The sequence below is a fragment of the Protopterus annectens genome, chromosome 8.part1 (genome assembly GCF_019279795.1).
Source record: "Protopterus annectens isolate FY-2018-M chromosome 8.part1, PAN1.0, whole genome shotgun sequence".
Classification (NCBI taxonomy): domain Eukaryota; kingdom Metazoa; phylum Chordata; order Ceratodontiformes; family Protopteridae; genus Protopterus; species Protopterus annectens.
The window spans coordinates 174,035,575-174,050,057 of record NC_056742.1 but is presented as its reverse complement, the minus strand read 5'-3'; positions in this window follow the sequence as shown (position 1 = coordinate 174,050,057).

Sequence of the window (14,483 nt, the reverse complement as noted above, 5' to 3'; positions counted from 1 at the left end):
CCACAGGAAATGGAAAACAAAAAAGTTCCCTCAGCTTAGAAGAAAATGAGCTAAGAGAACAGCTACTTGATTTAATAGAGATAGATAGACATTAAGATCAGTGAAAGAAATAGACTGCAGAAGGTCAATAAAACCCAAAGACTAAGAAGTTTGATAAAACAAATGAACACAGTAATTAGGACTGTCCATAGAGATCCATGTGATATAACAGAAGTAAACAGGATATATTATTGTACAGCTAAATTGATAACTGATAATGTTTTACCACAAGAACACAGAGCAGTGATAGAAAGGAATGGGAGAAATTGAATACCATCATGGAAGCATCAAACAGAGAAAACTATAAAGCAATTAAGACAAGATGTGTCACTGTTAGAAGAGTATAGAAGAGGGAACAGATCAATAAAAATACTTAGAAAGATAGACGTGATAAAAGCAATGCATACTATTAGAACAGATCAGGATCTATCATACATTATCACAAATAAACTAAAAATATCAGGACAGGAGGAAAAACTTAGAAGATATGCAGATAAATATAAAGGAAAAGTGCAAAATAAGCAATTTATTGCAGACCCAAAAATGTTTTATATAGAATTGGGAAACAAGGTAAGAGGAATTGAAAGACAACCAAAAAAAAAAGAAATAGATATATTTTGGAGAAGTATTTATGAAGATCCTGTTGAACATAACAAAGATGCTAAATGGATAGAAGAAGTAAAAGAAACAATAAGGTTAAAGCTACAGGATATGAAATGGGGTGAAGTAACAGCCAGAGAGATTGAAACAAAGTTAAGAAAAGCCTCTTCTGGTTAAATGTATTAGCATCTTTGCACAACGATTTAGCCATCTGTAAGAACTATTTATATGTGCACCCCGAACAGACACCACCCTGGCTAACAACAGGAAAAACAATGCTCCTACTTAAGAGTGAACCTACAAGCTAACCTAAAAATTATAGGCCAATAACTTGCCTTCCGACGACATGTAAACTAAATACTAGAATTGATGCCAACAGAGTTTATATTCATTTAGAAGAAAACTCAATTATAGCAATAGAACAAAATGGCAATAAATGAAAAGTCATATGGAACAACAGATCATTTGTTGTTAAATAAAGTCATAGTGGAGAACTATAAAAAGGGGAAGAATCTAAGTATGACATGGATTGACTACAAAAAAGCTTTTGATACTATCCCATATTCATGGATAAAACAGTGCTTAAAAATGTTTAAGATACACCCTACACTGATAAATTACATTACAGTGACCATGAAACAGTGGCAGACCACTTTGCAATTATGCCATGATAAAGGACAAGTTATTATTCCAGGGATAAAAATTCAACAGGGGGGTATTCCAGGGTGACTCTCTTGTCACTGCTGCTATTCTGTCTTGTCCTTAACCCATTAAGCTGTCTACTTAACAGCTTAGGCCATGGTCATAATTTGGCTCTTAGAAAACAATAAAGTGAAAAGACTTTTCATCTTCTCTTTGTCAATGATTTAAAACTGTATAGCTCATCAGATGAGGAACTGAAAGCACAACTGCAAGTTGTCAACATTTTTCAGATGATATAAGAATGTCATTTGGTCTTGATAAATGTGCAAAAGTAACCTTTAAAGTAGGAAAACTGCAGCACCAAAAAAAATCAGTTGGGGCAAGAATGTGATATAAAAGAAACTGAGCAAGAAGGAAGTGTATAAATATTTGAGAACTGATGAAGGATCAATGATGAAACATGAACAAATGCGAATAAAACTTAGTAAGGAATACTTTAGAAGACTTAAATTATTCCTGAAAACAGCGCTGACATCTAGGAACAAAATTCAAGCTATAAACCAATTTGCTCTTCCTATCCTAACTTACAGTTTTGAAGTAATTGACTGGCCCCAAAATGTGTTGGATAGATTAGACAGGAAAACAAGAAGGATGCTTCATGCTCACCAAATGATTTATAAAAATCAGTGCATACCAAGATCATGTAATACCCATTCTGAAAGAGGGATGGGTCTCCCTGAATTTTATTACATGTATAGAACTGCAATCATGGGACTGCACACATATCTGGTGATCTCACAAGACCCAAACGTAGTGAAAGTTTTAAAACATGAGGAGAATAAATCTTAGATGACTTCTCTGCTTAATTTAGCAGAAGCATATCGGCATCAAGCAGGAATGGAAATGAAACCAGAAGTAGATAAAAATCAGGCAGCAACTGAATGTGCCAAAAATACAAAAGAAAGAATATAAAGTGAAGGACCAGATGAGTAGGCAAGAAATGTGGAAAATGCATAAATATAGTTGCAAGTATAAGAAAACTTCTGGAAGAACCTCATGTTCATCAGTATCAAATGCAGGAATGGTTAAGGAGAGGCAAATTCAAACCAATTGAGGAAAGGTTAATATTGACAGCCCAAGATAGTGAGCTACATACATGTTGGTTTACAAAGTCTATTGAACAAGTGGGAGAAACAAACAAATGTAGGTTCTGTAAAACAGAATAGGAAACAGTTGCACTGTATACTGAAAGGCATAATAATGTGTCAAGCCTGTTGCACTGGGGTTTGTGCAAACATTATGGTACTGAAGTGGCTGAAAAACACTGGAAACATGAACCACAAAGCATCCTAGGAAATAATAAAGTCTACATCACATGGGATCACCCATTAGCAACAGTAAAAAGATAGATGCAAGAAAACCGGATAAAGTGTTCCATGAAAAGAAGACAAAAGTAACATTGATCATTGAAATCACTATGCCTAGTGGCTACAGTGTCTTGCATACAGAGAGATACAAAGTCATAAAATATCAGGATTTGCAGGCAGAAATGAGAGCAATGTGGAAGAAAGATACCCAGACAGTTCTGATAATAGTAGGAACGAGTCTTATAAAAAATGATCTACAATCATATTTAGATATGTTACCAGTTCATGTAACCCCATACAAATTGCAGAAGAAGTCATTACTGGGCACATTGCGGGTGCTGCAAAGAGCACTTCTGGCTGACATCAAAGATCAAAACAATACTAATTTCATGAACTTTAATTGTACTTTGACCTAGGAATGGGGTCCATTCCCATCATGGTATTAGAAACCCAAAAGACTTGGAGAAGTTAAAAAAAAAAGAAGCCTAGTTTCTGGTGAATAGATTTAATGGTGGGCTGTATATGCTGGTCATATCTGAGAGTGTCATCTATTATAAAACCTATAAGTCTACTGTGAGTTACAGTTTCAATGACACTATTATTTGCTGACTTTATGGTGAAAGATTGCTTTTGATTTTGGCAACTTTTTGAGGTAAAAATCATTAACCTAGTTTTCCTAGGGTTGAGAAAGAGGTTTGAGTCTTTGAGCTAAATTTTTAAAGAGGAGAATGATTTTTGGGTAATGTCTTAGAGCTTATTTATTGTTGAGGGTGCACATATTAATGTTGAGTCATCTGCATACTGAGCTAAACTAACATGCTGAGTGGAGGTGTGAAGGTTATTAACAAATATATTAAATAGGAGAGCACCCCTGACAGAGCCCTGTGGGACACCTGTACTAACTGGTTGAAAGGTTGAGTAGGCTTGTTGCCATTTAATGGTTTGCTGTCTTCCAGATAGATAACTAAGTAACCATCAAAAGGAGTTTTGTGAAAGTCCTATTGAGGAGAGTTGAATGAGCAGTTGCTGGTGTGTAACAGTATCAAATGCCTTTGAGATGTCTAAGAAAAAGGTGGACAGAAGCAAACCATTGTTTCTATGTTGGTTTATTATATTGGCAAAATGTAGTAGAGCAGTAGTGGTGCTTTGCTAGGGCCTAAAGCCATGCTGAGTTTCTGAGAGCAGGTTATTTGAGATTAGGTATTGCATCGGTTGCATACTGATGCATTTCTCTAACATTTTGGACTTGGGGAGAGAATTGCTATTGATCTGTAATTATTAAACTCTGTAGGTATGTCACCTTTTGCAGTGGTATGATGTAGAATTTTTTTCCACAGTGATGAAACATATCTTTCTGCTATGGACCTATTAATTAGTATGAGCACAGGGAAGGCTATGACGTCTGTGGCCATTTTTAGGTAGTCTGATGATAGTTGGTCTGCAGCTATGAAGGTAGCTTTTAGTTTAAGGACCAGCTGCATTATGAGTAAGATGAGTACTGGACTAAAACTGAAGAACTGTGAGAGATTATGGTTGGACAAGGGTAGTGGGCAGATGTATTAGTGTCTAAGATATAATATTGATTGTATAAAGTAGGAATTAAATTGTGTGGGGATCAAGTCTGTCTTATTGTCTGTTTTGGAGAGGGTCTTGCCAGAGTGGAGTAGTTTATTTAGTGATAACCCAAACTGTTTTGGGTTGTTTTGTTGTTTGTCTTGTAGGTTGATATGGTATGTTTGCTTGTCCTGTTTGACATGGAGTTTTGCAAGGTTTCTAAGATGTCTAAATTGCTGAAAGGCATGTTGAGTTTATTTTATTTTACATTTGTTAACCGGGCTAGTCTAGCTGGATATATGTCCATTTTCAGTAGAGGCCCGAGGAGAAAAGCTCCACACATACTAAATTTCAACGGGACAATTACAGAATAAAAAATTAAGTACAAAATGAATATACATTTAGTAACATGAAACAAACAAAAAAATACACGAAATACCTAAGGAACATACTATAAAATAGTTGTTCAGTAAAAGCATTACACAAAGTCAGGATTAGCAACATGGTTTCAAAAAATGTTGAAGAGAAGTAGAACAGGAGATAAGAAGGGAATTCAAAGGAGAAAGAGGGAAAGAAGCAATAGTCTGGAGAGGAGAAGGGTAAGAATGTGTACGAGAGGACAGGGGAGAGAAAAAGGAGGAGTAGGTTAGAGCATTAGGGAGAGCAACAGGGCAATAAGAAGGAATAAGTATATTTACTAAGTAAAGTGTAAAGTTCTAGTGGTGGAGGGGAAAGAAGAGATTAGTCAGGAGTCCTACAGGAACAGAGCCAGTGATTTTGGAAATACAGTTTGATTTTTTGTTTGAACAGAGGTAAGGAGGAGGTTAGAGTGATATCAGTGGGTAGCTGATTCCATATCCTTCCTATAGTATTAGTGAACAGAGAGTCACCAGCTAGGTTATGGGACTTTACAGATTTGGTCATGAGTTTGGAAGAAGATCGAAGGGAGGTAAGATTATTGTAAGGGATTAAAAGTTGAGAAAGTATAGGGTATTATAAGGTTGATAAAGTATCTTGTGAGCAATGGTAAGTTGTGAGATCAAAAGACAGTTTTGTAGCTCAAGCCAGCCTAGGAGTTTTAGGTTGTGACAGTGGTGTGTTTTGAAAGGGTTGCTGGTGGCAAATCGGGCAATGCTATTGTAACAAGTTGCTAGTTTATTTAGGTTGGCCTTCTTAAGGTTAGTGAAGATTGGTGAGTCATAGAAGAGAGTAGATATAAGATGGGAGTGGGCAATAGTAGCTCTGGTAGAAGGTGTGAGAAAAGGTTTGATACGGTATAATGATCCTATTTTTTTATTAACAGTTTTGATGGTGTTATTGATGTGTTGATCAAAAGTAAGATTGTTGTCTATGGTTATTCCTAGCAGTTTAGTTGTTGTGTCAGGAGAGATAACAGTAGTGTCATTAGACAAAATGTTTAAGTTTAATGGGGAGGCTCGAGTGGTAGGAGTGAAAAGGAGAAGTTTTGTTTTTTTAGCATTGAGGAGGAGGTATCGTCTAGTAAACCAAGTTTCTACAGTGTTGACGGTAGTTTGAGTTAGAGACAGTAGTTCTGCGGGGGTAGATGCTGAGCAAATGATTGTCGAGTCAGCATATTGGATGCAGGTAGCTTGAGGGATGACTGTGTTGAGATCGTTTATGTAAAGGGAGAAGAGAAGTGGACCTAGAATAGAGCCCTGTGGGACTCCAATAGAAACAGGCAATAGAGAAGAGATATGATTGTCCCAAAGAACGGCTTGATGTCTGTTGTTAAGATAGGAGGTAAACCATTTTAAAGCCAGGTTATCAAATGAGAGGGATTTAAGGATATTAATAAGGGAAGAGTGGTTCACCATGTCAAAAGCTTTGGAGAGGTCAATAAATAGAGCAGAGGAGAAGATATTGGAGTTTCAATAGTTGTTGATAGTATCCATGAAAGAAAGGAGGGCAGTGGAGGTGCTATGGTGGGGCCTAAAGCCATGTTGACAGTTGGCAATTATGTTGTGAGAAGAGATATTGTATGAGTTGCTGATGAATGCATTTCTCCATAATCTTAGCAAGAGGAGAGAGAAGAGCAATAGGTCTAAAGTTAGTAAAGTCAATAGAGTTTCCACCTTTGTGTAGTGGGATGATATGAGAGATTTTCCATATATCTGGTATGGTTCCTTCTTGGACAGTCCTATTAATGAGTAAAGATATAGGGTATGCAATCTGTTTAGCAGCCTTTTGAAGAAAGAGAGAGGGGAGTTTGTCAGCAGAGGGGGTGCAGGGTTTCAGTTTAAGAATAGGCTTATAGATGAAGGAGGTAGAGATAGGATGAAGAGTGAAGTTTAGGGATGAATCCATAAGATTATTTGGAGGGTAAAAGTTATTGGTGTTCAGTTGTCTAGCAAGAGATTGAATGGTTTCAATAAAAAAGGTGTTGAAGGCGTTAGCAGTATGGCTAGGGTTGTCTGGGTTTGCGTTTATTGTGGAGGGAGTTTTAGCTGAACCAGGAGAAAGGAGTTTGTTGATTGAAGACCAGAATTGTTTGGGTTTATATAATTGGGTTGTTTGAAGATCACAGTAATAGTTCTTTTTGTCAGAGATTATAGCTTTTTTTGTAAGATTTCTAAGTTTGCAAAAATGATGAAAATCAGAGGTGGTTCTATGGTGTCTCCATTTGGCCCAAATTTTATTTCTACTGTGAATTAATTTCTTTGTTTCCTTTGAGAGCCATGGGGCTATATTAGACTTCATTCTAATAGAGCGTGTAGGGGCATGTTTATCCAAAATGCAAAGGAAGGTTGAGTTAAAGAATGATACTGCTTCATTAAGAGGAAGTGATTTCAAGAGTTTCCAGTTACATGTTTCGAGATCATTTTGAAACAAATCACTGTTAAAGTTTTTGGTAGAGCGTATTATTCTAATGTTAGGGAGGTTTAGATAGTCGGTCTTTACTCTAGAGATATAGGTTAGGCAGTGGTCACTGAGGTCATCAGGCATAGTTCCTACTTTGTAAGAGACATTAACTTTGTTTATAAGTATCCAGTCTAAGATACTCTGTTTCTTACTTGGTTTATTAAACCTAGTTGTGGTGGTAATGGATTGAGTAAAACCATGTAGGTTTATATGACAGGAGGGATTGTCGCTACTAATAGTATTCCAGTCTATATTAAAGTCACCCAGAATTATAGTTTCTTGGGGGAAGTTTGTGGAAGTCCAGCTGAGGAAGTCTTCTAAGATTGGTATGTTGTTGCCTGGAGGTATGTACATACAGATGATGTAAAGAGCTTTTTGAGCATTTAACTGAAGTTTAGTGATGATGGCTTCAACACTAGGATCTTGGGTTGGGCAGGCTGGGAGTTCTATTTTTATACCAATTTTTCCAGGCTTTATCCCTTTTTATCATGATTTTTTTGTTTCTTTTGTTAGCCATGGTGCAGGGTTGGACTTTACTCTTTTATTACGTACTGGTGACAGATTATTTAAGGCCTGTAACAATATGTTAGTAAAATGTTCTACAGCAGTATCTATTGGCATTATTCTAACTACATTCCAGTTATATAGTTTTAGTGTTACATCGAAAACATCTTTGCTGAAATTGGTTATGTTTTGTTTTTGATTATAGATAATATATTTATCTAGATTATGATGAGTTCTAATGGCATATGTTGGTATAAAGCAGCCTACTTTTGTTAGTTTGTCTGGTTTGTTGGATCCAGTGTAATGCTGAGTGTCTCCCTGAAGTTTTATTGATCATAGTGGGTGTGGTTATTAATTGTTTGAAGTTGTACATGTTTATGAATTCAGTGGTGGTGGTGGAATTTATGAGTTTCCAGGCTGCAAGTATTATAGTTTCATGGTTAATTTGTTTAGATATCCAATACAGAATGTTTTCAGAAGTATTAGTGTTATCCCCTGGTGGTATATAAATTGCTGTTAAACATATAGTTTTTCTATTTTTATGATTTTTAGGAATGTTATTAGAAATTTAACATTGTTAAATTTGGACATTTCTCGTGGGAGTAAGGGGACAGTTAGGGAATTTTTATAGATGATTGCTATACCATCCTTCTACATGCTTGTTTTGTCTGTCATGCCTCAGTACATTGTATCTTGTGGGGGGGGTCTCATTATCCTTTATTTCATTTTTGACCAGGTTGTGGTGGCTATGACTACATCAGGAGTGGATGTGGCAAGATAGGCATGTATGTAATGGATTTTATTGCCAAATAATGAAAATGTTTCACAGATGGGAAGGGAATTGGTTGGTAGCAAATATCCTAGTTTAGCCAGTATTTGAATGCAAACATTTTTTTTTGTTATAGGAGACAAACTGAGCAAGGACTAAATTTGTACAGTAAATAGGTGTATTACATCCAGGTGAGATACAGTATTTACATAATATAAAACAATTACTATATCCCGGTCTGTTAAGGAGCTATAGGCAAACATATACTCCCCAGGTATGTTCAAATCAGATAGAAGCATTTTCTGAGTTCAACTCTTTATATATTTATTAGAAAATAAATATTTTTCTCACTATATTGATGAACACAACATGCTGACTTTTCATCTGTATTATAAATGTACTTTATATAGAGTGATAAATGTATACTCATTAACTGCACACATGACAACTGGTTTTACAATAACAAATCCAAACAGAAAGAAGGCTAGCAGTCAGTTTATACACATTAGTTGTTTTTGTTAAGTCATTTAGTTGAATCCAACATTTACTTACCCTTAAGGATTTTAGTACAGCAGGCCTGTCTGTCCAGCACTGCTTCTTTAAGTTGTTGTAAATTTATATTTATTACTTAAATGGTATAGTCTGTCTGTTTTGATCCATCTTGGTCTTTTCCATCTCCTTCTTTTGCATTCAATCTTTCCTTGCATCAGTGTCTTGTCTAGTGAATCCCATCCTCCCAATATGCTGCCAAAGTATTTCAGTTTTATATTTACTATGAGACATTCCAGCAAACAGTTTAGGTTTAACTCTTTAGGCATTGACTTATTTGATCTTGCAGTACAAGATTCTCAAGAGTTTTCTCTAAATGCAGTTCTTAAAAGCATTGCTTTTCCAGGGCTCAGCCTTGCTTCCATTTAATTTCTGACAGTTACACATTATTATGGGTTGACTACAGGTGCTTGTGTGCTAGTATCTCATGATATACCTGCTTACTGCCACTTACTTAAGTAAGTACTCAGACTCCCAATAACCCCATGTCCCACGTCTACACAGCCTTTACGACATGCAGCCCTATAAAACTACATAGTCCTACCAGAACCTAATCTCTAACTCTAAAGCTCCCATTCAGTTCCCAGCCTGAGCTTCATATCCTTATCTTACTACTCCACTCCTCCTCCTCCCTAACCCTAAAGTCCGTCATCACTACTTTAACTTAAAACTCCAATCCCCCATCCTAAACTTAAATTCACTAATTAATCCCTAATCCTAAAACTCCTCTTCTGCTCCCTTACCCTAAAACTCCCATCCACTCCCCTAACTCTAATTCCCACCCCACACCTAAACCCTGTTTTTTTGGACTCATATTCCAGTTTGAGTATGAGCAACAGCCTACACGAGCTACAATATGCTTGAGACAGTGCTTTTCAAGTGCTTGGGACTGAAGGTCCGGAAGTGTTTCCATTATTACAGGGAAAACCATGGTCTTGACTATACTGACCTTTGCTGGCAATCTGATCCTTTTCTGTCAATATTTTTAAAATTTGTCAAAGCTTTTTTTCCAAAGAAGCAAATGTATTTTAATTTCATAGCACCAATCACAACCTGCAGCAATCTCTAAACACAGAAAAATAAACTCTTCCACTGTTTCCCCTTTATCCCACATCTATTTGCAAAGAATTGACTGGGCAAGAGGGCATAATCTTATATATTTTTAATTCTGATAAAAACTAAATAAACCCCCCTTCGTTAAAGGTTGGCAAAACAACAAAACTCAAACCAAAAAACAAATAAAATGCCAACCAACACAGCAAGATAAAATTCAAGTATTTTAATGGTGAGTGCTTTCACTGAACTGTTCACTTCATCAGACCATAAAATCAAGTAGAAATACACAACTATTTGCTACTATATGCTACTATTTATAACTTGTGATTTTATGGTCTGATGAAGCAACAGTTCTGTGAAAGTGCTCACCATTAAAAACTTAAATTTTATCCTGATGTGTTGGTTGGCATTTCATTTCTTTTTTGATTTTTTTAATTCTGTGCATCAAGTCAGGTGTTTTTTTCTTACTTTAACCTTCATCTTCAAGCTTTTCAACTCTTCATTGTTTTCAGTCATCATCAGAGTAATAGCATCTGCATATCTGAGATTGTTACTGTTTCTCCTAACAATTATAATTCCAGTTTCTGATTAATTTAATTCAGCATTTCACAAAATATATTTGGCATATGCAATAAACAGATGCATTGACTTTCAATGTTCAAAAAAATGAAATTCTGTTTTCTTGAGATGAAATCCAGGAATCATACATCTGATTTCTAAATTTAATTTCTGAACATTGCACTGATTTCATTATAATGTTCATCTGCATTAATAAATATTGAAAATTGCTTGTGATTTACCTCACCTCATGTTACTAGCAAAACATTCAAGGGTTATCTGCCTTCATTCTCCAGGATACCTAATATATGATCAAAGAGCACACTATTAAATCAGTCAGTGCTGTTAGACTCCTCATATAGCTCTTCTTTATATTCCCACTATCTCTTCTTAATATGTTTTGCTTCTTCTAGGTTCCCCTCATCTTTACTACTTATCATACACATTTTTCATGAAAGTTTCCCTTAGTATTGTCAGACCTTTTCCACTTCTTTCCTCTGCTTATTCAAACATGCTTAGCTATTCCTTTTATCTCCATTGTATTTTGTATACCTTCTTTACTTGGTCACTTCTGAATCTTCTTGCACATGCTTTTAAGCCTTCTTTCTGAATTCTTTAATTTGATTTGAGCCTTTGTCATCAGAAGCTGATGGACTGAACCACAATTAACTTCACATCTTGTTTTTGTTGTAGTGCATTCCCATTTCAGACTACAAAGTACAGCATGTAGTCAATATGATTTCAGCACTGTTCGTTTGGCAATATACATGTGTACAGCTATCTCTTAGGCTGTACAAAGAGAATTATTTCAGTTGTTCTTTGACAACTAACTTGAGCACTACAGCCATGCCTATTCATTTTGTTTGGCATTATACCCAGAAGGTTCTACAGATTATCATGAATCTGGTTAGCTTCCTCCTCTTCATTATAAGCCTGTATCATTGCAATGTTGAATGGCTTGCCATGGAGTCACAATCAAATCATTTTATCACTTTTTGAGTTGTAACTTAGTACTTATTTTGACACCCATTTATTGCATACAAGGATTATTCCATTTCTTCTGCAAGATTCTTGTCCACAGTAGAAAGTGGAAAAATTATATGATGTAAAATTATCTATTCCAGTCCATTTTAGTTCAATGATTACCAATATGTCAATGTTTAGTCTAGTCATTTCATTTGTAACCAGAAGTTTACCTTGATTCATAAGTATTACATTGCATGTTCATTAAGTTCATAGAGATATACCAGGCTAACAAGGCTGGGCCTTTATCAGCCTAGCCATGGAACTGAAATGGATCCCATTGGCTATTTTGCCTTAGGTATTGTTTTAAGTGGTGTATGTCAGTTAGGGCATGGATTAACTACTGCATCTGTCCATCCGAGACATAAATATCTGAGCAGGGGTGAGTTTCTGATTTCTCAATCACTGGTCCAGGATACACTTGAAGAGGGTTAGGGAAGGGCTCTGTTTCACATGGATGGGAAGCCTATTTCAGAGAATGGGAATTTTCTGAGATGCATAACTGTCCCAACATGTCCAACTTAAATCAGTAGAAAAGTTTAAATCCTTGGATCTAGTACTTCTGATGCTGTTCATTTTTCAGATATGCAAAAGGTCCAGCAGGATAGGTTCCAAGGATGTCTTTTATGCCAGGCATAAATTGCTTCTCAGCAGTCTGTATGGAACAGAGAATAGGGATAGGGCTTTGAGGCAATATTCACAGGGCATTGTGTTTACGCTCTGTATTCTATTTGTGAGGAACCCCTTAGGATGTTCTCATTGTTGCATGTGCTTGATCAGTTCCATATTGAATGGAACATTATTCATAATGATGGGTCTGATTAGCTATGAGTTTACTGGCACAATGACCTCTCTGGATCTAGATGTCATGCCCTTACTAATAAGTTGAATGACACAGAATGATTTTCTCATTACCTTAGACACATGTTGGGCAAAAGACTGGTTACTGTATACATGAGTCTATAAATCCCAGACTACCCTGTCTACTTTTATGAGTATTTTATTTATGAGGTGATTTCCCAGGGTGTCTGACTTCCCAAAAGGTACAGCTTTTATTGGCAGTGAGTTTTAAGCAGTGGCTTGAGCACCTGTCATTTGTCTGAGTTAGACCTTCCTGTAAAATATTAGTATCTTGGAGGGTTTCTGTGATTGCTCCCAGCTTGCGATCATCTGCAAGCTTAGTAAGCCAGAGGTCCTTAACATTGGCCTTGACTTCTGAGAAATAGATGCTGAACAGGAGTGGTCCAAGCACAGAGCTCTGGGGGACTCCACTGGTTACTGGCCTCTTTGTGCAGGTACTCTCTCTAATCTTAACTTCCGGGGTCATAAGTGTAAGCCAAATGGCTATACAGGGAGTTACACAGGGGTTTATGACTAATTCCATGAGTTAGTTTACAATGACCAAGTAGGCTACTATACCAAAGGCTTAGCTAGGTCAAGGTAGGCAGTATGCACCCTTTTGCCTTCATCCATTACCTTGGTGACCTTCTCAAAGAAGTCCACCACATTCAGTAGGCTTGACTTGCTTATGAAAAAATAAACTAGGTTGGGTCCAGTATCTGAAGGCTTCTTATTTCACTGTTAATCATTTCCATAATAATTATTTTCATGGTTTTGCTTAGACTTGTCAGACTAATGTGTCTGTAGTTCCCAGGATCCATAATGGCCTACCCTTGTGCAGATGGATAACTGTTACAATCCTCCATTCACACAGCACAAAGCCTGTTAAAGGCTGTTGTTGAGTAGCGAGTGAAGTGGCCCTGATAGGTCATATTTCAAGCTATTTAAGAGGCATCCTGGGATATTATTGGGGCCCATCGAAGCTGTATTCTTGGCTTTAGAGAAAGAGCCTTTAAGGCCCACTCCTTGTGGTATTTCCTGGGGGACAACTGGGGGTGGGGGTGGGGGTGGTGTATAAAATTAGAGCTGAATTTGTCAACCAGAAGATTGGCTATAATTCCCATTTCCATGAATGTGGCTCCATTTATCAGCAGTTCTGCACACTGTTGTCTGCTGATTTTGAGGTTTTGGACATAGTTGAAGAAGGCCCGATAGTTGTCTTTGGCCTGGGATGCTATCTTTTCCTCAAAATTTGCTTTGTTGGACTTAAATAGTCCTCTTAGTTGTCTATTCATCTTTGATGTTGCACTTCCTAATTTTAGCTATGAATTTTTTTCTTTTGTTCTAGAACCTGTTTAATTTTGGATTCTGCCATAGTCGTTTGTTGTTTAAGTTAGTTTTGAGCTTATTTCTCGTAGGCAAAGCCATTTCTATGCAGTCACTGACATGATCATACAGAGCTTCTGTGAATAATTCCACAGAGGTTGCTATGTTATCTGGGTTTGGAGGAGCTTGACATTTTGGCAGGTTATCGCTTAATAAAAGGAAGTTTGCCTTGGAGTAGTACCTAACTGTGACAGGGTTTGCTGAGGTTACAGAACTGATTTTTATTTTGAAGAAGACTGCTTTGAGGTCTGACCTTGCCAGAGATAACACAAAACTGGTGAGGTTGCAGCATTCTCCCATGTTTGTGATTACTAAGTCCGACATGTTTGTACATCTGGTAGGCATATGTACTATATGGTCCAGGGTGCTTATGTTTACAAAGTCTAGGAATCTCTGTGCCTACAAATTTGGGGTTATGTAGGATACCCAATTTACAGAGGAATAATTAAAGTCCCCCACAAGTATGGTATGTGGTTGAATGGTGAATGACTCAAATAGGTTTGAGTTATGGGTTTCATTGGACAGGAGTGTGATCTGTATCTTGCTAGGATATGGCATTGGATGTTTTTCATGGTAATCTGGACATGGAGGAACTCCAGCATTTTATCATGTTTAACCAACCAAGAGGTATGCTTGCTATTTTTTTAGATTTGACAGCTACTAGGTAGGGCAGGAGAATGTCACACTGATGGGTGAAGGGATGTGAATTTAACATG